The 26,943-nt window shown below is 35.2% G+C and overlaps 1 long non-coding RNA gene across 1 annotated transcript; it reads right to left on the bottom strand.

Moving 5' to 3' along the window:
• Positions 1-958: 958 nt before the first annotated feature.
• On the bottom strand, positions 959-26,943 carry LOC149895253 (uncharacterized). The gene is made up of 5 exons (XR_016458537.1): positions 26,928-26,943; positions 26,495-26,605; positions 2,208-2,536; positions 1,777-1,920; positions 959-1,364 (listed from the first exon to the last, which is right to left on the bottom strand). It is a non-coding gene; the product is annotated as an uncharacterized LOC149895253 (long non-coding RNA).

Below are 26,943 nucleotides of genomic sequence, written 5' to 3'. Positions count from 1 at the left end.
TCAGTTTTGAACGACTTCGATAGTATAGAAAGCGATTGTTTTTAACAGAAGCAATAATGAAAATAGAAGATTGAAATTATTTAATGAAAAAATGATCTTGGCAAAACGTGTTTTTAAAAGATACAATACAAAATAAGATACCTAAATAATGTGTTTTAATTTCATTGAACATATTCATATACCTACAAATAATGATTACCTCTTGTCTTGTTTAAAAACTAACAAAAAACTGAATTATATAAACAAGTACTCCTGTGGAGTGTAGCTGATATTAAAATTAAATGTTAAGTAGGTAGGTAGGTAGTTCGTTATGTAAAACCTCGAAATAATAGTTTGTTATCGTTATTTTTTCTTATCTAGTTACATTAAATTGATTTGTTGATTTTTAATTGAAGTTGTTTTCTCAATATTTCTAGTCCCTTAGGTATTTTAGTAATTTAGCTGCAAGCCAATAATTTAAATAGTAGTTAGGACCAATAATATTACTTAGTTAAAATCTTAAAATTTTCATTTGTCAATATCATTCATCAGTGTTTTTTTTTTTTTTAATTCTATCATTTTATAATCCTCGTAGTGCCTTTTTTAATTTATGTACCTACCTACTGAATTAGGTGTTAGGAAGTTATACCTAAGTTTATTATAAAAAGATAAAAATATAGTTATTTATATCAGTTCCATCTGTCGGTTTGCAATGATTAATTTGTTAAGTTCTTCATACACTGTTTATTGAATCGAACATGTGAATAATGATTTTAGTAGTTCATTTCTATGTGTTTCTATGGCAAGTACTAAACATTGTCTTGTGTAGTAGATGATAGGCAATTTATCTAAACAAAACTTTAATTATTTCAATAATAAAACAGCTATCTTCATAGATTATTTACATATTATATCAAAATTTAGTTTCATAAAATCAATAATCATAATTATTTTTGAATTGCGAATAAAACAACAATAATTGAAACTAAAATGGTTTTATTAACATAACTATATTATTCAACTAATGGTAACAGTAATACATTTTTTCATACAACTTAAATAAAATCTATACATAAAAAAAACGTAGGAAAATACACTTGAATATTTTTTGGGTGCGATTTACAAAATAATAATCGAAGCAAAAAATATGCTACCCCGGGCTAGACGTAAACAGTAGTGCATGGATAAACTTAAAATTTTGAATAAATATTATAAAAACAGGTCGGATCAATATATTAAAGGCTAAACATAATATAATATAACATCTTGCTAAGACCAATAGGAGCGTAACAATGCGGATCTTCCACGGAGCACGATGGTGGTCTGTTTCGTGCTTTCACGTGTTTCTTCTTAGTGACGCTGCTTTGAGCACCTGGCGCGTCTGGCTGAAATTGTTTAAAATATGAATACATATTTTTGTTATCCTTTTTCACATGCATGAGTATGAGTATCAATCAAAAATCAAGAATAGTCCATAATAAAAATTAGATTGAAATTCAATTTATGAATAGATATAATATGAATTCTTGAAAGTCACAACTTTGGTTTTTAACAGCGATGTTTATTATAAAACTTATTGTTTGTGACGAGAGTTTTATAGTTAGAAATTAAAGATTTTAATGTATTTTACAACAAATATAGTTAAGTAATACTTAATAGTATGTATAAATTTATAAAAAAATATATTTTGTTCTAATAGTAACAGAGGTTGCATTGAGGAAACTATTTTTGATCAATACTTTATGTAGTTTGATCGTTTCATAAACAAAAATTAGGCCAAAAATATAATTAACATACTTAACTGGTGATTCCATTTTGTACTGATACAAAGCCTGTTTTATATATGTACAATATTTTGACTTCAATTATTCCTTTTATTTGTTGTGTCATTCCTCCTCTTGATGAAACTGTCTTTATGTTATAGAGTAATTTGTGGCATTTCTGAAAAAAAAAACCACATTTAATGAAAACCTTCAATTTGTCAAAACTAAATCAAATAATTGGGACCACCACATTGCAGGCAGCTTTCAAATAAAAAAAAAGAATTCTCAAAATCGGTTTTCCCAGTGAAAAATTATGATGTAACAAAGCGAAAAAGAGAATAAGTCCAATTTCGAAGTCGATTAAAATGTAAATTTAATCATGATGTGTTATTTATTATATTTATGCAGTTTAAATGTTTCACAAACAGGAATTAATTAGGTCAATAAATATATTATGTACTTAACTTGCTATTTTTTCTCATCAAAATTCTTCATCAAAACTTTATATGTACTTAATATGTAAAATATTTTGCCCTCAAGTCCTTTTATTGGTAAAATAAGTAGTATCTTTCTTCCTATGGATGAAACTGGTCTTTTATATTTTCCTATTTCAACTGGGATTCAATTGTGGCGTTTCTGAAAAAAAAAAAACATTAATCAAGATATTATGTTATTTTAATGCTCCTTTTTAGACAAACAGGAATTATGCCAAACAAATATAATATACTTAACTTGTGATTTAATGTTGTCATATTAAACCTATTCTTTTGTGTTGTTTGTCCGTCTTCTGCGATCTGGAAAATATGAAATATATAAGTTGTATCATAAATTTAGAAACATAATAAGAAGATTATAAAAGATAATATAAACCTATGACAAATATCCGCAAAAAGGAACACTGTTTTCAATTTTTTTGACTGGCAGCGAGGTGTTTCACATCATACTGAGCAAATTATATCTGAAACTTTCTGTATTAATGCAAAACTACCACCTCCTCCTTTATCCAGGCTTGGGACTGGCTGCGATGAGGTAGAATAAAATAATCTCATAAAATTTATTCTATTCACCCTCAAACACAGGCGGAGTTACCTAACTACCGTCTAAGTACTCGATATACACTAATTACTACTATTATACTTAACTATAAAAGAAATAAAAATTGTAAAGTGTGTTTATGATTGACACGTGTTTAAGTAAAGCGTTATGCGTGTAATAAAATAAAATTAAATAAATATAACCATGATTCTATCAAAAATACATACTTAGGTATACACGTAAATAAAATGTATGAATAAAATATCTACATTCTACATCAATAATTTACACGATCTAAATTAATTTACTCTAGTTTACTCTAGTCTATATACCTATAAACTAAACTTAATTGATTTTATGTACATAAAAATATAGTTTGTGTTGTGCATGTAAGTTTATGTTAAAAAACAAAATTGATTGATCTACATAGAAAATTGAAGCATAGCGAGACAAAATATTTAAATATTACTGTAAAATGCGCTCAGCGAATGTAAAAGTACGATATTAGAAGTAATGATGTAGCGCGTTGTACTGTAAATATACGTCGGACGTGATGCAATTTATAAAAATGAAATGATAGCCCTTCGAATATAGAATAACGATGGATCATGAAAGACGATAGCGGGCGCTTTTAGTCCAACGGAAGGAATGGATCCGCGGACGGTACCGGGCCGGTGTCGGGCGGAGCTGCGCGCGAGCGGCCTCGCTCGGCGGCGAGACGTGGCCGGGCCGGCGCGCGCCGCGGCGGGCGCAGGAGCGGCTCTGTCGCAGAGGTGAGTGCGGTGCGGTGAGGTGAGTGCGGTCGCTTTGCATTGGCGCTGCGTCGCGCCTGCAGTGATGGCGGTGGCTAGATGTAGACAGTGTCGAAACAATAGAATATTACGATTGATAATGCGGGGCGTTTCTCTCAAGTTGTGTGTATTAATATTTATATTACATTACATCTCATATAATATGTCATAATTGTGCTAACCTAACCAAAATATTTGCGTATTTGAAAAAAAAAATGGACAGATCACGGATACACAAAATAAAAACAATTTTATGTTCTTACTAGCTGTTGCCCGCGACTTCGTCCGCGATTAGGTCGTTTTTCGTCATTCGTCGTTTAAAAAAAATACGTGACACTTTATTTTTGAATGTTCTTAATTATTGTCTCTTATAAAATTTAACTACTTACATTAAAATTGAACACTCTGATAAGAAAATCTTAAAATCTGAAGAAAACATGAATGAATGTGATTTAAATTCTACATTACTTAGTATCAAAATATATCTAATAATCTAAATTAAATGTAGATTAACAGTTTGAGCACACCATTATAGAATATGTACTTATGTATTAAATTACGTTAGTTAACATAGTAACTTTACTAAAAACACGATGACTTTCTTTCGCGCTCGGTACCACAAACTAAGCATGTTTGTGGTAAGTGGCTCGCGTGACGCGTCACTTGACCCCCCGCGAGTTCCCCTCCGTTGCTATGCGAAAATACATTCGTTGCTCTATTTTAGGAAAAATTTGTAATACTGTGGCCTGGGCGTTATAACACGTCCAGGGAGTTCCTGAGTGCCGATATCACCATCTTGAGGAAAAGCTTCTAATGTCGATTTAAAACTGCATACATACGAATTAACCTGTTCTAAAATTGTGAAATGAGTTCAGTTTTAAATTTGAGAAATATTGATTTCTTGTATTCCACTATTCGTTGTAGTCGAATACAAAATATATTTAAACAAACTTAGGTTGGCCTACAGGCAAAAGGGATCCTATCAAATGGTAAACTTGACCTTGTATCTTAAAAGTAAGTATGAACGGACCTTCTGATAATTATTGAGCACCAAAGGATCATTTGAAACGCGCTACTATAAGAGCGAATATTGTCTAATAAGAGTTTACATTGCACAGTATGTTCCTCTAAAAGTAGTGATTTCAAAGGTTCCGGTGTATCTTCAAATGAAAGCCGACTCCTTACTACACTTTAAAGCATTACAAAAAGAACATACTACGCCTTTACAGAAGATGATCTGTAATCAATTGTGAGGTTATAAGCAAACCCACTTTTATATTTGTCAGACCACACCACCGAATTCGTAGATTGTTTACCTCAAGACATTAAGACTATGACGAAATCTGTCTGCAGTAAGACGGCCCTCTCGCTATTCGTCCGTTTCCAGAGACCGAATAGTTTCAATTCTTAATCTTTCATTAAACAAACTTATTAATCGTTCTTTTCTCATATAATTGTAATATTCGCGTCCCTACTCTAGTCATTGCTTATACTCATGTTCATCTTCAAGAGATCGAATAATATTATGATGCACCCTATCATTTGTCAAACGGTCTTCATATTGAGTAAAGTTTCAGATTCTCGAGATAAAATATGACTGTCGTGATCAGTAGTGAGACATAATTCCCTCTCAGTGAGGGTTTTGGTCTCACGGGATAGTACAATATGCCGTTTGCGATCAGCTGTGAGACGTCATACCCTCTCATTGAAGGTTTCGGTCTCACGGGATAGTAGGGGAGACCGGGTTTGGTTGTCTCACGGGTTGGTTGTCACAGCGGTCTTAACACAAAACTGAACTATCGAATAAGTCTGTTGAACAGCGTGGCAAGAGCGATACAGTGACAACGCTGTCCCCACTTCGCGTCAGACCGCCCCGATCTGCCGTGAGGGCCTCACACGTGTTTATTGTTTTCGCACAGATTTTTTATGATATGAGGACCGAATATGCTCCTCATAACATCACTTTTTGTGAACGAAACGACAGCGCGGTTTAATTTAATGCCAACACCATTAGAAAAAAGGATTATTATTAATTGTGAAAAAATATCATGATTTACACTATTAACACTCTTTTAACATAAAATATAAGTCTGTGAGTGTGTAAAAATAAATCCAGCTAATTACACATCAAACTTATGTTTATAATTAGGTATACGACATGAAAATATATTAATTACCAAGCAATAATAATACAGATAAACAGTGGTGGCTCAGTGGTGAGACCTCGGACTTCGAATCGATAAGTCCGGGGTTCGAGACCAGGCGAGCGCGCAGGAAATAAATTGATTTTTCAATTTATCTGCGCATGTTGTAACATCACCACTGCTCGAACGGTGAAGGAAAACATCGTGAGGAAACCGACATGTCGAAGAATTAAAAAGTTCGATGACATGTGTCATCCGCCAACACGCACTTGGCCAGCGTGGTGGATTATGGCCTGTACCCTCATAGGAGGCCCGTGTCCCAGCAGTGGGAACGTATATGGGCTGATGATGATGAATAATACAGATAAATACTGAACATAAGTAGGTATAATAGATATTAAGTAGTATTAGTTAAAATATACTTTGACTGTTAGTCAAAGTTTATTTTTACTAACAACATGTAAATGAAGAAGATATAATAATTACCAACGAACTAACCTTTTCTATAATACTTAACACGGCACATTTTTCAAATTATCTTGCTCAACCCTGCTCGAAAATTTGAGGGTTTTGTTGGAACTTTAATATGTCAAAACTATGATATATCTAACTACGATACAACTTGCTTGCGGAAATGCTCATTACAATAATTGTGAATCTAAAGAATAACTAACAACATACTATTCAATTTTATTGAGCTGATGAATATCTTTTGCCTGGAAGAAATCACCATCGCCTAATAAATATACTGTGTTTTCTTATAAAACCGTTACATAATTTATTTTATCTACTTAAATAATGAAAATGATATTATATTTATAAAATATAAAACATATTATGTAAAATGATTAAAAATAAATAAATGAAGCAACTACGATTCAAAGAAAACATCTTTTTCAGTGTTAAAATGCTCTTAGCAATCCTGGATGATGAACTGTATCATGTACTCTGATCCCAGTACGGTCGGTACCTCGATAGCCATAACGATAAATATTATAATCAGATAACCGCAAAGTCAAAATAAAAACATTACTTGTACAGTTGTGAGTGCAAAATTTACGTTTCATTTGGAATAACATTTTTCTCGGTACTAAAACGTAGTCGTTTGATATGTGGTTGGCTGCCCCTCCTCTCCTTCCTGAAAAATATCCTCCAAAATTTCCCGAGATACTTCCAATGATTGAACCATTGGACGTTGGACATTAACTTCAGTCAAAAATTGACGAAGCGGATGATTACTAATTTCCTCGCTGCTACTATCTTTACCATCAAATCATCAATTTTCAAGTGGTGTTGTAAAAATATCAGCAGAAATCGTCTTCCAAAGGCGATATAATTTTATGAGCATTGAATCTGTAAATAACAAAATCGAAAGTTAACTGTAAATCTATAAAAAAAGCTACTTACAAATAAAATTTTATCAAAAACTAATGTTCCCAATGCACCTCAAAATAATAAAAGAATTCATCATTTTATTATTTCATTCTAAAAGTGTAATTTAATATCTACCAACAAAAAACATGAATTGCTATCATTATAAAAAATAAATACCTATAAGTAACAACTTACTTTTTGTGGGAACGCATGATGGTGAAAATTCACAAAACACGAAGATTGCATTTGATATTTTTGGTTTTATGGCATTCAATTGCTTAATAAATATCACTACATAGTATAAAAAAAGTCGCTTTCTCTGTCCCTATGTCCCTTTGTATGCTTAAATCTTTAAAACTTCGCAACGGATTTTGATGCGGTTTTTTTAATAGATAGACTGATTCAAGAGGAAGGTTTTAGTATATAATTTATTAGGTTTTAGACAAAGCGGACGAACCTGCGGGCGGTAAGCTAGTAAATTTATAAAATACGAAGATTTTTAAAATTGTAACTAATGAACGCAATCAATATTAGATTAACTGTAGATAATGGTGTCTAGTTTTACTTAAAATAATAAACATCTACCCTCACTTTAAAAAAATGTAGTATATTTATTATTTACACGAAATATACCTTATAGGGAAGGGAAGATATGGGCTAAAGAGTTAAATAAATAACATAATTATATTTAAATTATTAATTTCCAACTGTGTATTCAGTAGTGTTAACATCTAAATTGATTTGATTTTTACGAAATCTCATAGATGGCGCTGTTACAAAATTAACATTATACAACTTACATTCTTTAAACTATGTTTCTCTTCCCAAGTTACTTAAATGGCATAATTTTTATAGTGTCAATCTAGATATTGTCAAACAACATTTATATATGCGTCATTTGATTATTAATTTCCAATAGTTAACGTGTGTTTGATTTTTCTAACACTTCATAGATGGCGCTGTTTCAAATTTGTCTTTATACTGCTAAGATTAATTTAACTGTTTCTCTGCCAAAATTACATAAATGACGTAGTTTTTATAGTGTAAAGCTAGATAATAGCGTGGCTTACTCAAAAACAACATTTAAACATGAGTCTTTAGATTGTACGCTGTCGTAGTACACGGAATACGTAAGAAAAATAAAGGTTCACAGCTCCTCCCCCGGAGGTGATAGCATGATAATATGTTTAAAAAAGCCTCACCCGACCTGTTAGTAATATTCATGCAAAATTTGAAGTCAATCTATGCAGTACTTTTCGAGATTTGCCTGGACAAACATACAGACAAACAGACAAACAGACAAACAGACAAACAGACAAAAATTCTAAAAACTATGTTTTTGGCTTCTATATCGATTATAGATTACGGCCCAAGTATTCTTTTAAAAAAATATTCAATGTACAGTTTTGACTTTCCTACGATTTTATTATATGTATAGATAAATAATAGTTATTTATTCTAAGTATCAAATTTGATAAATGTTGAGTTATTATTTTATTAATATACCGTGAAATATTCACAAAACGAAAGATGTCGTTTACTTAAGTCAAAGCAGTATCATGAAAGGTCGGGAACCTTCAGAGGCTGGGAAACGTTGCCCAGGCTTTTTTTTCTCTTTTTCCTATAAATCGCATTTTACTTTTCCAAAAAGCTGGTAAATCTCAGTAAAATGAGCATTCTTTCGATTTCTTTTGCTGCAAAGATTTCGTAGTGGGATTATGTTGTAGGCAATAAAAAGACAAAAAGCAAAACAGAATATTGTTCATTGACAATTAAATAAAAATAATCATATTTTTACATTTAAGTTGTGCTTAAAATTCAGTGATTTAACTTTATTTACCATGGTTATTTCCGAGATACCAAATTAGGCTTATTTTTCCGAAATTAACCGAATAGAAATAATATTTATTAACTATCAAATTATGTGGTAATATAAAATGTGCTAACCCTAAGCTTTTTTTGATGCTGAGCAATGTTGTAAAATATAGATCGCTACATTATTAGGAAATTTTGCCCACCATTGTAACTCTTGTATAAAACAACCTTCAGTGGTAGTTATAATATTTCAAACGTTATTTAATAACATATTATGAGTAACCTGTGTTTTTGCCATCATGCACAAACATCAACTTGAATTTTCACTATTTTTGCCCGCGAAATCACACATGATATTCGACGAGTTACAACAAGTTGCTAATTTAAGTTAGCGACACATACGGCATGAGTGTTGTCAGATATAATGTTGCCAGTGTGAAGGTATTTTTGCAATTTAAAAATTTGCATATGAATTGATCTTCGGGCAAAGATATCCTTGGTAAAAAAATCACAATAAGACACTATGCATTTTCGAAGTAATTATGATATTGATTAATTGTTTTTGATAATATAGTTTTTTTTTTTGCGTTGAATTTTATATATATAAATATTCAAGAATATGGTTATCATACTAACAAAAGATGTTTTCAATTCTTAGAGTATTTCATACATTTTACATTGTCTTACTAAAATATTGTAAATAACAAAAACTTATAGGTGATACGTAAACATAAAAGTTCTACTTATGTATCTAAGAAAAACAAAAATTATATTTTATAGATATATTATATGCATGTGAAAAAAGCAATTGATTGTAGTTTACTAACAATTCTTCAGTCCTCGATTTAGGTTTGGAGTTTGTACGATAACAGTACTTACTACATAGTCACTTTAATTATTTTAAGCAAGCAAGCAATGAAATGTTACAAATTACAAAATAAATAACCAGTCGACCAGTTGTATTCCTACATTAGGTACATTAAGATGAAATGTATTTTACATAATGATAGTATGTAGGTACTCTATATACAATGAGTTCTTAATATTACAGGTTAACGTTGCCTTTTTTTAAATTACATAGTATAAACTATAACGTATTAAGAAGAATTTAGAGAAGATATAAAGAAGAGAAAAAAGAATAGGCACAGTGGTGTAATTAAATAACACGAAACGAAAAGGGCGAGTTACATAAGAAGGTATAGCGAAAAAATAGAAGAGTTGCCTGATACTTTAATTCAATAAAGTTTCTCTCAAAGAAGAGAAGGCAGAGTAAAAGTAAGGAAGAAAGTTTTTATTTTTGCAATACGAATTACAATATTATAACTTTAAAATTTATTGTAAAATAACTGTTGACAACGTAATTTGGGAATGTATGTTAATATTTTTTTTCTCATAAGTACTTACATAATAATCGACAACCAACATTTGTTTTAAACTTTTGTTCCATTTAAAACGAGATAAAAGAATAAATTTATACGAATACATTTTTTAATACTTAATTACTTATATAATAAATCTTGATCTTGCTTGATTGAGGTGATTCAAAATACTGGAATTACTAATTATACGCTATTCACATATCGAACTATTCCACCATACTTCAATACTGAATACAGTCAAGTATTTTTATGTAAATTAAAATTCATTAACTCCACTCGCTTGCAGGATCCGTGCGATCAACCCCACCGGGTGAGACCCTTTTGGGAAGCCCAGCGAGTGCGATCAGCAACCGGATAGAATTCATGTTCTTGTTTGGATGTCGTTTCAGAAAATATTATCATACAAATCAATCATAAAAGCATAGCCTTCAGTGTTTTATTTGATGTCGTTAATATTAGGATTTTAGTTTCATGTTCGTTCGGTTATAATTTGCACTTCAGTTTAGTTCCAAAACTATGTGACCTCACATTAAACGACGGCAACTGGATCATAATGCCATTTTGATGATTTCATGTTTGTTTGGCTATTGCGTCTGACCAATGTTTTCATTGTTCTCATTTCTACATATATTTCAGTACGAGACCGTATGACTGTTTATTATAATAGTAAAATGGCTATTTTAATTATATAACGTATGTAATTCCAGTATTTGTTTCTTGTTTCGTTGATGCGGCAAATATATTCTTGATGTTCTATCATAATTATTTTTTTCGTTTTTTTTTTTTTGGTATTTTTTTGTTTTTGTTCTTTTTTTTTGGCTTTTTTATATTTTTTGTTTTCTGATATTTTTTATGTATTTTTTTTGGTAGCTTTTGCTGTACAATTTGCTGTTTTAAATATAATTATTAAAAATATATTTAAATTTATACAAATTAAAGGCATACGAAATAATCTAAGAAGTGAAACTGCCACCCTATTATTTACGTTAGTAACAAATGCTTGAATTTATTCGATGTGATGAATAACCATATTCTTGTGACAATATTTTTTACATAAAATACTCGTAAGTGCATATGCATGCTTTGCGCAGGTGTGATTATTATAATACATAATCTGTAATCAAAGTTTCAATTTATGAGGATTCGGGTATAATTTACAATTTAAGTATTGAAAATGTGATGATTGGTGTACAATGGGTCATCAGCTTTGCTTTGAAGAACACTTCAAGCAAATTTTTATATTGCTAAAGTACCTTCATACTTCATACATTCAAAGTATTTGGTGTAAAATAGTTGGTTAATATGTCTGACAACACCGCCTATTGAGTGTGTCGCTAACTTAAATCAGCAACTTGTTGAAACTCGTGTGATTTCGCGGGCAAAGAATGGTGAAAGTTCAAGTGATAGTTTGATGGCTAGTTCAAGTGATGAAAACACAGGTTGCTTTTACTCATAATATGTTTTTTGATGCGACCATCGTTGATCTTAAGGCCCCAAAGATTTTCTATCGGGTTGAGGTCCGGCGATCTTGAGGGCCACTGAATTACCCTTACGTCAGTGTGTGAACGAAACCAGGCTCTTACGATCCTCGCATTATGAATTGAACAATTATCTTGAACAAAATCAAATTGTGGCACTTCGTTCTCCGGGTAAACATTACGGACTGTCGGTAGCATTGCATTCTGAAGCACGTCGATATAATTTACAGCCGTCGCTCGAGGAGGTAGAGAACACAATTCTCCTACACCATCCGCACTCATAAATATTTTCGGAAATTCGACCTGATTCTCTATTTGGGATTACATGATCATCTTTATACCGCGTTGAATTATCGCCAAAGGTGAAGACGTCCATGCTGACTGGATTTAAACGTTTTTTCATCACAAAACACTGTATTAGACCAATCAAACTCTAAGCGCTCTCTGGCGAAGTTCAGACGAGCAAGTCTGTGAGCATCCGTCAAATATATTTTCTTGACGTAATGCCTGTGGTGCAACCCCATGTAATGTAGATGATTCCATATTGTTTGGGCACTCACATCGAACATCTCCGCAAAATGTTTTGTGGGCTCTTCTCGTTCTCTATCGTTATTGGAGAGTGCAGGCCGGCGACCACTTCTTCTGTGATCCAACAAACTTCCCTCCTGTCCTTCACGATGAATCCAAAAGCGGACAGAATGCCTCGATATATTCAAATTCCGGGATATCGCACTGATACTGCTTCCCTCATTAAATTGGGCAATTATTTGTGCTCTTTCGGCAATGGTCAAGTTGGCAGGCATTGAGATGATTTTATATGCAGTTGATTGAAAAATAACACGGAAAATATATCGATTTTTTGCACATTTTTGCATATACATATTTGACAAAATGTCAATTGTCAGTTTTCTTTTTCAAATGGAATTCGGTTGTCTATTTAAATAGTTTTTATTACTTTTGTTTGGAAACATTTCAATTATTGCTTTGTAGAAAGTAATGTCCTTTTCATTTATACTAAAGGTTAAAATGTCATGTACTTATATGTGACATATGACGTATGAATACTAAATACATAGGTTTACGTCATGATAATGTTGTCTCTTTCAGTAATATCTTTTTATAACGAACCTTGTTGTAATTTTCGATAACCGGGAAACTAAATCAAAACTGGTACACCACTTTCTTGGATGACCGTACAATGATGGGCAAAATTACCTAATAATTATACAGTATAGTATATTAATAAACATGTCCATTTAAATTTTGTTTACATGATAGTGATAAAATTCACTCAACATTTTATCAAATTTGATACTTCGAATTAATAACAATTTATAGGAACATAAAATTAAAATTGTTTTTATTTTGTGTATCCATTTTTTTTCAAATACGTAAATATTTTGGTTAGGTGAGCACAATTATGACATATTATATGAGATGTAATATAAATATTAATACATACAACTTGAGAGAAACGCCCCGCATTATCAATCGTAATATTCTATTGTTTCGACACTGTCTACATCTAGTCACCGCCATCACTGCAGGCGCGACGCAGCGCCAATGCAAAGCGACTTAGGGCACCGCACTCACCTCTGCGACAGAGTCGCTCCTGCGCCTCCCACGGCCGGCCGCCGGCTCCGGAACTCACGACCTACCGCCTTGCAGAGGACTCTCGACACGCATTTCCACCTGTCACCGAGCCGATAAGGTCCAATCAAATCCATTTAAATTCCTATGAACCAAGCAGCTGCTATGACTTACGTATCCATGGCATTATTAAATATAAGAAAAGTTCAGTCAATTTTATAAATTACTGTCACCGCCACTGACATATAAATACTCGACAATACGCATACAACCTTAAAACCAATAACAAACTTATACATTCGCTCTCGCATTTTACTTTAATACAAATAATTTGTTACACAGTGTTTCAACTTTAACGTAGAATCAATTCGTTTTTTAATGTTAGCGTCGTGATGATAAGAGTTCATAAAAAAATACGCACAATGTAAACGTTGGCAACATGATTTGATTTTAATAATTGATTTCTGATATAGAACGGAGGTGAACAATTTCATTCCAGGAAGCCGAGTGTGTAATGCTTGCAAGTGTAACTCGTCAATCTACCAAGCAAAGTGAATAGTGTAATGCATGGTGGGAAATCCCTAAAGTAACTGTGGAATGACGACGTTATTAACGTAAGGTTTACCGTCTATTAATTTTTCCCTATGTACAAGAAGCATTAAATCGTTCCTATCCCGTACGCGACCTAATGCCACGTACAACTGTCCGTGACTGAAGACATCCGATCTTAAATCAATGCCAACCCTATTAATGGTTTGGCCTTGACTCTTGTGAATGGTCATTGCATAGCACACCTGAAGGGGAAATTGCAATCGACACATTTCTATCGGACTATTATGATCAATGGGGGCTTTGAACATGATTCGCGGTATAAAAAACAATTCGGCTATTCCCGGTTTCTGAACTGTTATCAATCGAGGTGAAGTCCCTACGATTATAACTTTCGTACCATTAACTAAATGATCCGAAAAACTAAGGTTACGTATTATCATGCAAATGCATCCTACTTTTAATGTGAGATCGTGTTCTGGTATACCTTTAGGGTGCATACCATTCAACACGTCCACGCCTAAATACAATTCGTCAGTGTCATCCGTGGCCGTTTTATCTACTGAATAGAAATGTAAAAGATCGCCTGGCAAACGGTCTAATACAGTTCTATTTATTTCCCTAATATTAGAATTGTGAGTTGAAAGAATGGCTCTACCTATGCAAACTTCTGGCTCGTGTTCTAATAGGAAATCCGAAAAAACAAAATTAATTAACTCATTTAAATCTGTAGTAAATGATAAAAGTGAAAGGTCTATTAAATTTTGACAAGATCTGCCGACCTTTACCGAATGTAAAGGCAAATTGTTAGAACCTATTTGAAGCAAAAAATCGGAAAATACACTATCTTCACTACACCTCTGAGGTGTAGTTAGTGAAAAAGTCTTTAAACTCTGCCATAAGGGCGATGATTTTACTGAGGCATTAAATATATCGGAATGACACTTGGCATTGGTAACTACTGGTGGAATCTGACGAAAGTCTCCGGCAAAGATGATAACCTTTCCCCCGAAACTTTTATTAGACTTTGTCAAGTCTTGCAAAGACCTATCTAACAAATGAATGAGGTACTTGTGTACCATCGGCGCTTCGTCGTAAATAATTAAATCGGAGTGTAGTATGAGTTCAGCTCTCTGGGTTCCGTTTGTTACATACCAATACCCTAAATCGTCAATAGCGCTCAACGGATACCTAAACATACTGTGCGCGGTCATACCGCCTACATAGTTCTGCGCGGCAATACCTGAACTCGCAGTGCACAAAACTACACCGTTTAGTACGCCCCTCACGTACGCTGCTATCGTATTTAAAAGCAACGTTTTACCAGTGCCTGCCGGACCGTCTATATAAATAGCACTTTCGTTACTATTGCGAAAAACATCATCAGTTAGCAAATTTTGCACATATTCGAACACTTGCCGCTGGTCATGAGACAGCTTGGGTGTCCAAATATCTACAAATTCGCGTAACCCGTCTGCATCGTGTAGAGCCTTCTCACGGCCTAATTCGGTAGTGTCATCGCGCGCGTCAGGCAAACCCTGCTCTAACAAACACGTACCATGTTTTCGCAATAGACGGTCAATTTGAACCAAGGCCTGGGTGTACGCTCTATCCGGATCGTTATCTACGCGGTTAAGGATGTCTTCAGCCAGCTCATTTTTAAATTTTTCCCACAGTGTCGCTACTGCTACCCCGTTAACAGCCAATAATACGAAAAAGTTACGCAGGCGTGGTCCGGTCAAAAAACATGAAGCTTCCTGCATAGCTATCTCGTATTCGGCTTCATCGTTGGCGATCCCAACGGCTTTAGCGGCTTCCTGGAATGTGTTACAATTTGGACCACCCAAATTATAAAGATCCCTGTAACTACGGCAGGGGTGTAAAGCTAACAGTAATCTTAAATAAAATTGTTCACCTCTGTTGGGCGCGACCCAAAATAAACGCGTCACTATTTCTCCCCTCTGTCTTTTAGTCAAAAATTTTCCGTTATTCATTTCGTAAATGATTGTATTTTTTGTTGAGGGGCGGCTTGAATGAACTATGTACCTCTCGTAAAAATCTAAATATGTTAACCTATCAAATTCTTCACCGAGGGGACGATTAAAATACGTGATGAGATCTGAATCTGAATTTTTAACCGCACGTTCTTCATTTCCCGCCTTAAAAAAAACAGACTGGTGATTTTCTAAATGAACATCTAACATTTTTACAGTAGGCTCACGTCCCGTGACGTCAAACTCAAAAACTCTCCAAGCAGCCTCACCAGAACCGATGTATCGTTTTGTGACGTACTGTTCTATTTCGTTATTTTTGTGTTCATCTGGAACAATGGCGACTCGAGCCTCGTCTGGACCTTTGGTCATATATTTGAAAAGATATTTAATTACAGTTCGAGTGGACACTGATTCTAAATTTAAATGACAATCGTATCTAAGGAGAAGGGCAGCGTTGTATGGTACTATCCACAAATCACTAATTTCTACATCCCTCCCTCTGTATTTAATGGTGGCTGTATTTTTACTATTACGCTTTAAATTTATAAACCCTTTATCATTACAGTGTGTGACCTCTGTCTCTGGTTTTGGGAAATAGCTTGTACATTTTTTTTTTTCACTATCCCAACATTTTAAATCTGTCCTATGCGGTGGACCGCATGGACCATGAACCATATAATCTAAAACGGCTTTCCTCAATTTTCCATCAGCTTCTGAAGCGTCAGGAATATCTGCTCTAATAAATTTATCTACATCAGTACCGTGAACGGGGCCACCACCCTCGACTGCAAAACAGATATGAGCGTGTGGTAATCCCCGTTTTTGGAACTCTATTACATATAAAATATAAACAATTTTACCAAACCAAACCCCTGTGCGAAGATCCCTCAAAAGTTGTTGTAATTTAATATTAAAAACTCTAGCACAAATTGAAGGCGTATTATGATGACCTGTTGTTGAATTTTGTATTTCAGGCCATTTGGGATTGCATGTTAAAGTTAAAAGAAAAGATGGCAATCCTAATCTGTTAACTACAGCCATAGCATCCATATACTTTTGCTTCATATATCTAGGCCCCCCCGTGTAACTACTCGGCAAATAAACTCTACCAGGCACAACCCCACCCTCTCCTCGAATAGTCTCATCTACACTGATTTGCTGTAAAACTGACTCTACTTCTCTTAATGGAGCGGAACGGAGAGCATTATCCGTGTTACCTTTTTGGATGTTATACAGGTAACGAAGTCTTTCTTCTAAAATCCTACATTGCATATCAACTAACCACTCTTCGGACAAACGATTATAATCGTTGAAACGGGGTTCGCTCAGAAGGAGACATCTAACGTATTTGTTCTGGGTTAGTTTTGCTCCATTATTGTCCGTTTTGTTAGGAAACCATCCAGGGTTACCGTGCGGATACAATAATGGATATTGAAAAGTTTCATATAAGGGGTGCATTATATCTACTGTGTGAGGCTTTTTGTCGCCAATTTTCCAGATTGCAATGGCGCGCGGAATATAGCGCTCCTGCTCATTACTAATAATGGCAGCAATCTCGTTGCCCAAAGGCATATCACCGAGAATGTTGCCATGTGTGCGTCGTGTGGTGTGTTCAAAAATGAGGTGTGCGTGGTCGGATGGTTCTTGGCTCAGCCGCTTGAAGCACTCTATATAAGGGTTATGACTATGCAAGAAATTAGTGATGGACCGAATGACTGTTAAATCTAGATTTAAATTTGAAGCGATGCTCTCTCGCTCACTGTTATTATAATATATAAAGCTACACTACCACTGACTGACTCACTGACTGACATCGGTTTTCTCGGAAACTACGTGGAAAGTGGGGGGGATTTTGACGTGATCGTGTAGAGGTGCGCCGAGTGACCAGAGGAAAAATATAGCGATCTCGATCATCTTCGAAAACCGAGTGGACCCCTGGAGGTGCGCAAAAACGGTGATACCTGGAGGGGGGGTGTCTGAACAAAAAATGCTCGGAACTGGTGGCGATTACCAGGGGTGGTGGAAAAATGGGGATTTTCGCGAAAACAAGATGGCCGCCGTACTTTGCCAAAATCGCCGTTTATGAATCCTTACGTCTCAAATTTGGCACACGTGCTCTGTTCGAGCCGGCGAATCGATCGGTGCCCCGTTCGAGTGGCTCCGGGCCCCAGTTTCCAACTTCCATACAACATAAAATCCAACGGCCCGCGGAAACGGTGCGAGTTGGGTGGGGGGTGTCGGAACTAAAAATGATCACCACCCTGGGACGCTACCAGGGAGCCATAGTGGGTCGCTCGATTTTGGAATTTTTCCATTTTTGGCGCAAACATAAAAAGGTGCATATAGCCGAGGTGGCGCATCGCGGAAATACACTCACACCATGTTCGTACTCGCCCAGCTCCCAGGATATCCAGAAAAATACGAAATCTTAAACTTTCCCTCATCTCGCGAAGACGGTCAACGGCCCGCGCAAACGGTAGCAGCTACATCTGGGGTGCTCGAACTAAACTTGTAGTAGACCTCGAGCAATTACCACAGATAGTGAAAAAAATTCAAAATGGCGGAAAAAATGGCCGCCGCCATACAAATACTAAAACGGCCATCGCTGGTCCGATCGCGCTGAAACTTGGCACAGGGGCTTTAATCGAGACGCACATTAAGTTGGCATACTCATCATCGAGTTTCCACCTCTGGTTTCCGAGTTTCATACAACGCGAAATTCGACGGCTCTCCGAAACAGCGTCAGATAGGTGGGGGGTGTAGAACTAAAAAATGATCAGAAACATGGGGCGCTACCAGGGCAATCGAGAAATTTCAAATTGGACGCAATTTTTTTTTCAAAAATGGCCAATTTTTCAAAGCAAGATGGTGGCGCCGATTACTTTACGATCTATCTGAAAATTGATTTCTGTGCTCTAATCGGCCAGATTTACAAAACTGCATACTCAGAATTTCTCTCCGACCCTCGGTTTCCATTTTCCATACATCACGAAATTCAACGGCTCTCTGAACCGGTGGCAGGTAGGTCGGGGTCGCCGAAGTAAAAAATGCTTCAAAACCTGGTCCGCTTCCAGGCATATAAAAATTTTTGGTAAAAAGCGAAATTTTTTTTTCGAAAATTTTGTATGGAAATTTCCATAGTAGGAAGGGTAATTGAATAGCAACGGCAAAAGACGGTGCCGCGGGCTGCTTGCTGCCCGCGCACCGCGCAACCTCGAAGATCGACAGCCTCCCGGAGTAGAAAATATTTATTAACTTTTGAACTACCGCACGAGCCAAGCGAGCGAAGCGAGCGAATCATGGCAGCGGCTGGCGTAAATATTCAAATAGGTAGCGAGGAGCGAAGCGACGAGCGAGTTAGGTTAACTTTTGAACTACCGCACTAGCCAAGCGAGCGAAGCGAGCAAGTCACGTCAGCGGCCGGCGTAAATATTCAAAGAAGTAGCGAGGAGCGAAGCGACGAGCGAGTTAACTTTTGAACTACTGCACTAGCCAAGCGAGCGAAGCGAGCAAGTCACGTCAGCGGCCGGCGTTAATATTCAAAGAAGTAGCGAGGAGCGAAGCGACGAGCGAGTTAGGTTAACTTTTGAACTACCGCACTAGCCAAGCGAGCGAAGCGAGCAAGTCACGTCAGCGGCCTGCGTAAATATTCAAAGAAGTAGCGAGGAGCGAAGCGACGAGCGAGTTAGGTTATTTTTGAACTACCGTACTAGCCAAGCGAGCGAAGCGAGCAAGTCACGTCAGCGGCCGGCGTAAATATTCAAAGAAGTAGCGAGGAGCGAAGCGACGAGCAAGTTAGGTTAACTTTTGAACTACCGCACTAGCCAAGCGAGCGAAGCGAGCAAGTCACGTCAGCGGCCGGCGTAAATACTCAAAGAAGTAGCGAGGAGCGAAGCGACGAGCGAGTTAGGTTACTTTTGAACTACCGCACTAGCCAAGCGAGCGAAGCGAGCAAGTCACGTCAGCGGCCGGCGTAAATATTCAAATAGGGAGCGAGGAGCGAAGCGACGAGCGTGTTAAGTAAACTCTTTAACAGTTTATTATGAAAAGTCACTGCCCGCTATCGATTAGACACCTAAAAATGATGAAATTCGGGGATCACGTTTCAAGAATTTAACCAATATTTGAATAAGTAATTTATAATTTTTGTCAAGACTTCTGCAGGGATCCCGAGTTACATTGTTCTTGAAAGATATTTTTTGGTTAAATAATATATTAAATTTATGATGTTTGGTGAATTAAAATTGATAAAGAGTATGGCCAAATTATTATACTCGGTTCCTTTTTTCTTATAGCAAACAATGTTGTTTAAAATGTAGATGGCTTTCACTTATTAGGTATATTCTGTATATTATAGTAAGAAGTATAAAATGTACAGTAGCAATAGCTATCAAGTTTTCAGAGATATCATGGTTATTCAAATTGAAATTTATACACTTTATTACTATTTTTCATCTATAATATAATACCATCAATGGGTCAATCAGTCTGAGTTATTCAATATTAATAATACTAATAACTTTCTGGAATCTTAGACAAACACCTCAAATAAATGAAATTCGGGATCACGTTTCAAAAATTTAACCAATATTTGAATAAGTAATTTATAAGCATTTTCGACTGACTGTAGAATCGCTGTTATACGTAGGTTAAAAACTATTAAAACTACGTTAAAAAAACCGACTTTAAAAACGGAAAAGTAGGTTCTTATTTTTAGTGCCGAAAGCATAATGAATTTGATTTTAAACGAAGCTACTAAAAATACTGAAGTTTTCAATACGTAATAATATACACATCTTCACACATTTGTTGAGTGAATGAGCCAATCGTTCACGCTTTATAGCGTAGAACTTACACCAAGAGTAGTGTAGTTTTTGTATCAAAAATAGCCAATTTTTTGTATTGCGAATAATTTAATTGAATTGCAAGTACATAGGTAGTTCTTGTATCAAAAAATAGCGTAGTTTAATAAGTGCTTAGTGCTTGGCACCGACTTCAAACCTATGTAGTGAATAACACTAACAATAATATGTAGTAATTAATTATTTTTTACTTTTCCGTTTTTGAAGTCGGTTTTTTTAAAGTAGTTATTTTTATAGTGTAACGATATCTTAATCGATACACTCTTTGACAGTAGTCCTATGGCTTTCACTTAGATATTTTTATAGTGCCGAAAGCATAATGAATTTGATTTTAAACGACGCTACTAAAAAGACTTGAAGTTTTCAATATGTTTTATACATCTTCACACATTTATTGTCTTGAACAGTTTATTATGAAAAGTCACCGCTATTGATTAGACACCTCAAATAAATGAAATTCGGGATCACGTTTCAAAAATTTAACCAATATTTGAATAATGTAATTTATAAGCAGTTTCGACTGACTGTAGAATCGCTGTTAGCAGATGTAACAAATGGACAGGAAATTCGAATGCATTTTCAAATGACTGAAGATTTCTGCCCTGGGATGAGCCGCGAGCTGCTTGCAGCTCGCGCACCACGCGCCCTCGAAGGTGGACAGCCCCCCGGAATAGAAAATATTTGAATGGGAAATTTATAAGCACTTCCGATTGACTGCGGAATCGCTGTTAGCAGATAATAACAAATTGACGGGGAATTTGAATGCATTTTCAAATGACTGAAGATATCTGCCCTGGGATGCTTCCACACCACGCTCCCTCGAAGGTGGACAGCCTCCCGAAGTGGAAAATACTTGAATGGGGAATTTATAAGCATTACCGACTGACTGTATAATCGCTGTTAGCAGATGTAAGAAATGGACAGAAAATTCGAATGCATTTTCAAATGACTGCCCTATTGCTTCAACCCAGGGGCAAAAGGGGCTCGCGGGCTGCTTGCAGCCCGCGCACAATGCTCCCTCGAAGGTCGACAGCATTCCAGAATAGAAAATTTATGAATTGGGAATTTATAAGCACTTCCGATTGACTGTGGAATCGCAGTTAGCAGAAAATTATAAATGGACTTGGAATTCTAACACATTTTCTAATGACTGCCCTATTGCTTCAACCCAGGGGCAAAAGGGGCTCGCGGGCTGCTTGCAGCCCGCGCACAACGCACCAGCTAGTCATAAATATAAAGTCCAGCCGGGTTAGTAGTTTCTGAGTACGCAAGATCGAAAACTCTGTGATAAACCCTCCCTTGAATTTTTAAAAATGATACCCCCGTTGTTGGATGCTGAAATCCGTGTGAAACACCTAACGCACTAAAAGCAAATAAATTATTATAAGCCCTTGGTTTATGCAAAAAGGAAGGGAAGCTATAAAATGGTTCATTTAAAGGCGGGAAATTCTGAACGTTATAAGCGCCAGCCCCACAACACCACTTGATACGATTCTTTTCCTCAAAGAACAATCTAGCATTACAGTACCTACACAAAAACGCTTCCCTATCTAATAATGAAATGTTTTTAAAACTATACAATTTGACGACAGTTAAGCCGTCGCCACTCTTTGTACCTATTAAATTGTTTGAATTCCGTAATTCAACGTCTAGATTTCGATTTACTTGATTGTACCTATCTACAGCTTGCCTATTAACCTGCGGATTAGATTGTGTATACTTTTGAACGGCTTGCCTATTAACTTCTGGATTACTTTTACTAAACTTTTGACTGGCCTGCCTATGAATCTCGGGATTATTCTTACTATATCTTTCGACTGCTCGTTTATTGATCTCGGGATTACTCTCATTATATTTTTTAACTGCCTGCCTATTAACCTCGGGATGATTCTTATTATATTTTGTGACCGCTTTTAAATGAGAATCTGCATCTATAGATCGCCTACCTGGTCGTCCCCTTTTACGTCCTACCTCTACTGAATTTATTGATGAACTATCATCCGAATCTAAATTGGCATTGTTTTGTTTGTGTGCTTTAGAATTATTTTTTTTAGCCGGTCTACCGCGTTTCCTACCTACATTACTAACGTCGGGTAATTTTGTGATGCAGACAACGGGTGTGAGTGTTGTTAGTTTAGGGTCGCGAATATTTTTCAGTAAAATTATTGGTTTTAGGGAATTTAGTTTAGGGTCATATTTTGGGGGTATACCTTTTTTAACTAAAACTACTGGCTTTAAAATAGATAATTTAGGGTCGTCTACACTAACTAATTGGTCGTCTACACTAACTAATTGGTCGTCTACACTAACTAATTGGTCGTCTACACTAACTAATTGGTCGTCTACACTAACTAATTGGTCGTCTACACTAACTAATTGGTCGTCTACACTAACTAATTGGTCGTCTACACTAACTGATTGGTCGTCTACACTAACAAATTGGTCGTCTACACTAACAAATTGGTCGTCTACATTAACTAATTCATTATTAATATTTACACTATGAAAATGATTTAAAATAATTTTATGGATTTGATATTGACTACCAAACGACGGATTCCAAAACAAAAATTTTGCAAGAGTATCTATATTGTCGCACTGAAAGAGACGTGCGGCTCCTACCGAATGCGGGTTATGGACGTATTTATTATTCGCGTCTACGTTATGGCTATTAAAAATAAAATATTTATTATTTGACCTCCAAAAAGATATTGTATTATTGGCGCCGGTGAAGAGGTAGCTATGTGTGGAGTCGTTGTGTGTAGTGTGAAATATTTTATTTTTTAGGATTAATTTTAACTGTAAAGTGTAAGTGGCTATGTCGCTGTCACATGTGGGAAACAGCCCGTTGTCGATCCAACTATCGTTGTCTGTCATCGATTTAATTTTAGCCAAATAGGTCCCTACACGTATATCAGAAGGCAATTCTTCAGGGTATAAATGAGGATGATTGTGCGCAACCCCAAGTGGTCTTATTTGAATATATAACATATCACCAAAGTCTAAAATAGTGTCTATATTTTCCTGAGAAAATACGGCCCTATTTAGAATAGAAGAATATACAGCCGCGCATGTTGCCATCGCGACACATTGTGCGTTGTTACCCTTAAACCGGGGATCGGCTTGATGCGTTGACCCTTTAATAATAATTTAACCGATTAAAATAATAATAAAAACAAAATGACATTTTATCAGGTCAGAAAAAACATAATATGAATATAGAAACATCTATTATGTAATATATGTTAAGCAAATTGAAATGTTCCAAACAAAGAATGCATTGTATGATTATAAAATAAAAATCCGTATGAAATAGGTATATTAAAGAAAGTATCCCTAGTGAAATTTCAAATTACCAGTCCATAAAATTTTTAACACAAAAATATCAAGTCGATTAGATAGATACCTATTGGTACGGGAGCCAGGTACAAATTTAGTTAATTATTTCCTCTCAAGAGATAATTCGTCAGACGCCTCAGAGTATAGTATTATAAAGCCTCGTGAACGTCAGCTGGCGCTCGGTCGGGGGGGGTGAGCAGTTGTAGCCTCCCACGCACGTAGGAAAAAAAAATACATTAATTCATTAATTTCCTCTCAGCAAAAAATTTGTCAAATTGTAGCTAACCCAATATCTCAACGAAAAAAAATAATCAGCTGGTTACAACATGGTGTATTATACGTCAGCTGGTGTCTCGAACATGAAAGTTAAATTTAAAGAAAAATTTATTTCCCGTGATTTCCTCTCAAACAAAAATTTACCTGATGATAGCTTATATGTAACTGTGGATAAATATATAGGTCAGCTGGCTGTATCTTGGTGAAAAAACCGTCAGCTGATACGGGAGGCTACAACCGCTCTTCCCCCCAACCGAGCTCCAGCTGACGTTCACGAGGCTTCATAATACTATACTTTGATGCATTTTACTAATTACGGCTTGAGAGGAACTTGGTCATAAAATCTGTTCCTGGCTCCCGTACCACTCTAAAAAATACGTAACTCGTTACGAAATACCTATGAATAGAAAATGTGGCGTCATTGTAGGTACCTACCCCGCAATCTATAAAAAAATATTCGCAACGAGACGTAGCAGTATACTATCTAATATCTAATATATATTATAAAGGCGAAAGTTTGTATGGATGTATGGATGTGTGGATGTTTGTTACTCTTTCACGTAAAAACTACTGAACCGATTACAATGAAATTTAGCACACATATAGAGGGTAACTTGGATTAACACATAGGATAGGTTTTATCCCGGAAATCCCACGGGAACGGGAACTATGCGGGTTTTCCTTTGCAAACGCGGGCGAAGCCGCGGGCGGTATTCTAATATCTAATATATCTAATATATATATGTATTATAAAGGCGAAAGTTTGTAAGGATGTATGGATGTTTGTTACTCTTTCACATAAAAACTACTGAACCGATTATAATGAAATTTAGCACACATATATAGGGTAACTTGGATTAACACATAGTATAGTTTTTATCCCGGAAATCCCACGGGAACGGGAACTATGCGGGTTTTCCTTTGCAAACGCGGGCGAAGCCGCGGGCGGAAATCTAGTACTCATATAATCAAAGATATCTAGAATTATTTAACATGTTCATTTTAATCCTATCAAAACTTACACTTACTATACCTATGTATTATTTTTATTACGCAATACGACGTATAATTTATGTAATATGTATCGGAAAGCATGTAACTCATTTTAGGTGAACTATTGTTTTTATAGGTAATAAGTCTTTAAACCTAACCTATTATTCTTTTATGGATAACATGGTACATAACTTTACTGTTATTGGCAATTATTAAGTCATAATACTTGGCTATAATTAACCGTATTAAATCAAAATCAAATCTTATTTATTACCTATCAATTAAAATTCTAGTAGGTATAGGTACTAAGTCGTTCTTCCGTCTCCAATAATATTCTAAAACCTGGTTTATAAATCTTGCTTTTAACTTTAAGAGTAGGTAGGTACCTACCTACAATAATTAATGTAAGTGTAAATTAACTTTGATACAAAATTTGAACAATGTGAAAAATGAAGTGGAATTAAACCGAAAATCAATATAAATATAAAACGTTCAATTACATACAAATATAAAAGCGTATCCGGGCCAATTTTAACTACTCACTGGCAGAAAGCTTTCATTGAAAAGAAAATAGGTATGGAATAATATGTCGGAGACAATATTATCATGATTTAATAAAATTATTATTTTTACTATATAATAATATTTAGGTAAAATTTTGAATATAATACTGAAGGAAGGAAAATATGGCGACCGACGCCGACAACCGCGGCTCATGGCTGTGCCCGCTCATCGCGCGACATTGCAGATCCGCGATTCCCGCGCATTATTTTACAACGAATTATGAAAAAAATATAGTACTGACACCTACCTAGTACTTACTATATTTATCTATACTTAAGAAAATTACTTTATTCTGTAATCGATTAGGTACATACGCAACTACATTATGAAAAATGTTTAACACTACTTGACAACGGCAATTACGTATAAGATGATAAGTATTAGATAGGTACCAATTTCACAAAAAAAAATCTTTGAATAATTATAAGAAATATCTACTTACCTACTTATTTAGAACATTTCAATTTGCACAAAAAAGAAAGATACAACCTGATTGATTACCTAACAGAGCCCTATGAAAATATGTACCTATGTTAATTATTAAATCTAATAAATTGAATAAAGCTTACCGGTAGCGATACACGCCATTGCCGCTGCGTTGCCGCCATTCTTGCTAGAAGATGCTTGGAACATGGTGAGAGCACGAGGTCAGGTAAAATCTCGAAGTTATCGAAAAGTTACTGAAAACGATACATGAATATTTTAAAACAAAGCATTAAACAAACATTACTCGTTTTCATTAAAATAATCAATCATCAATTCATTAAAACCATTGAAAAAAAAACAAAAGAATAAATCGTTATGAATAAGAATGAAGACTTTTTGTAATTACCTAAACTAAGTAATATATTTAATCGTTAGTTAATTATTAATTAGCAAAATATATAAAGAAAACAAACTCATTATTCACTCAATTCACTCAAAAACAAAGAATATACTACTCTCTAGCTCAAAGTACAATTATGAGAGCAATAATTAATGCTAATATGTAAATCGACTTACCCTGCGAACAGACGAA

The sequence above is a fragment of the Colias eurytheme genome, chromosome 32 (assembly GCF_061535395.1).
Source record: "Colias eurytheme isolate Ceu_HAF_F1 chromosome 32, ilColEury1 Martin Lab GWU primary, whole genome shotgun sequence".
NCBI lineage: Eukaryota > Metazoa > Arthropoda > Insecta > Lepidoptera > Pieridae > Colias > Colias eurytheme.
This window is presented reverse-complemented; position numbering and strand designations above follow the sequence as displayed.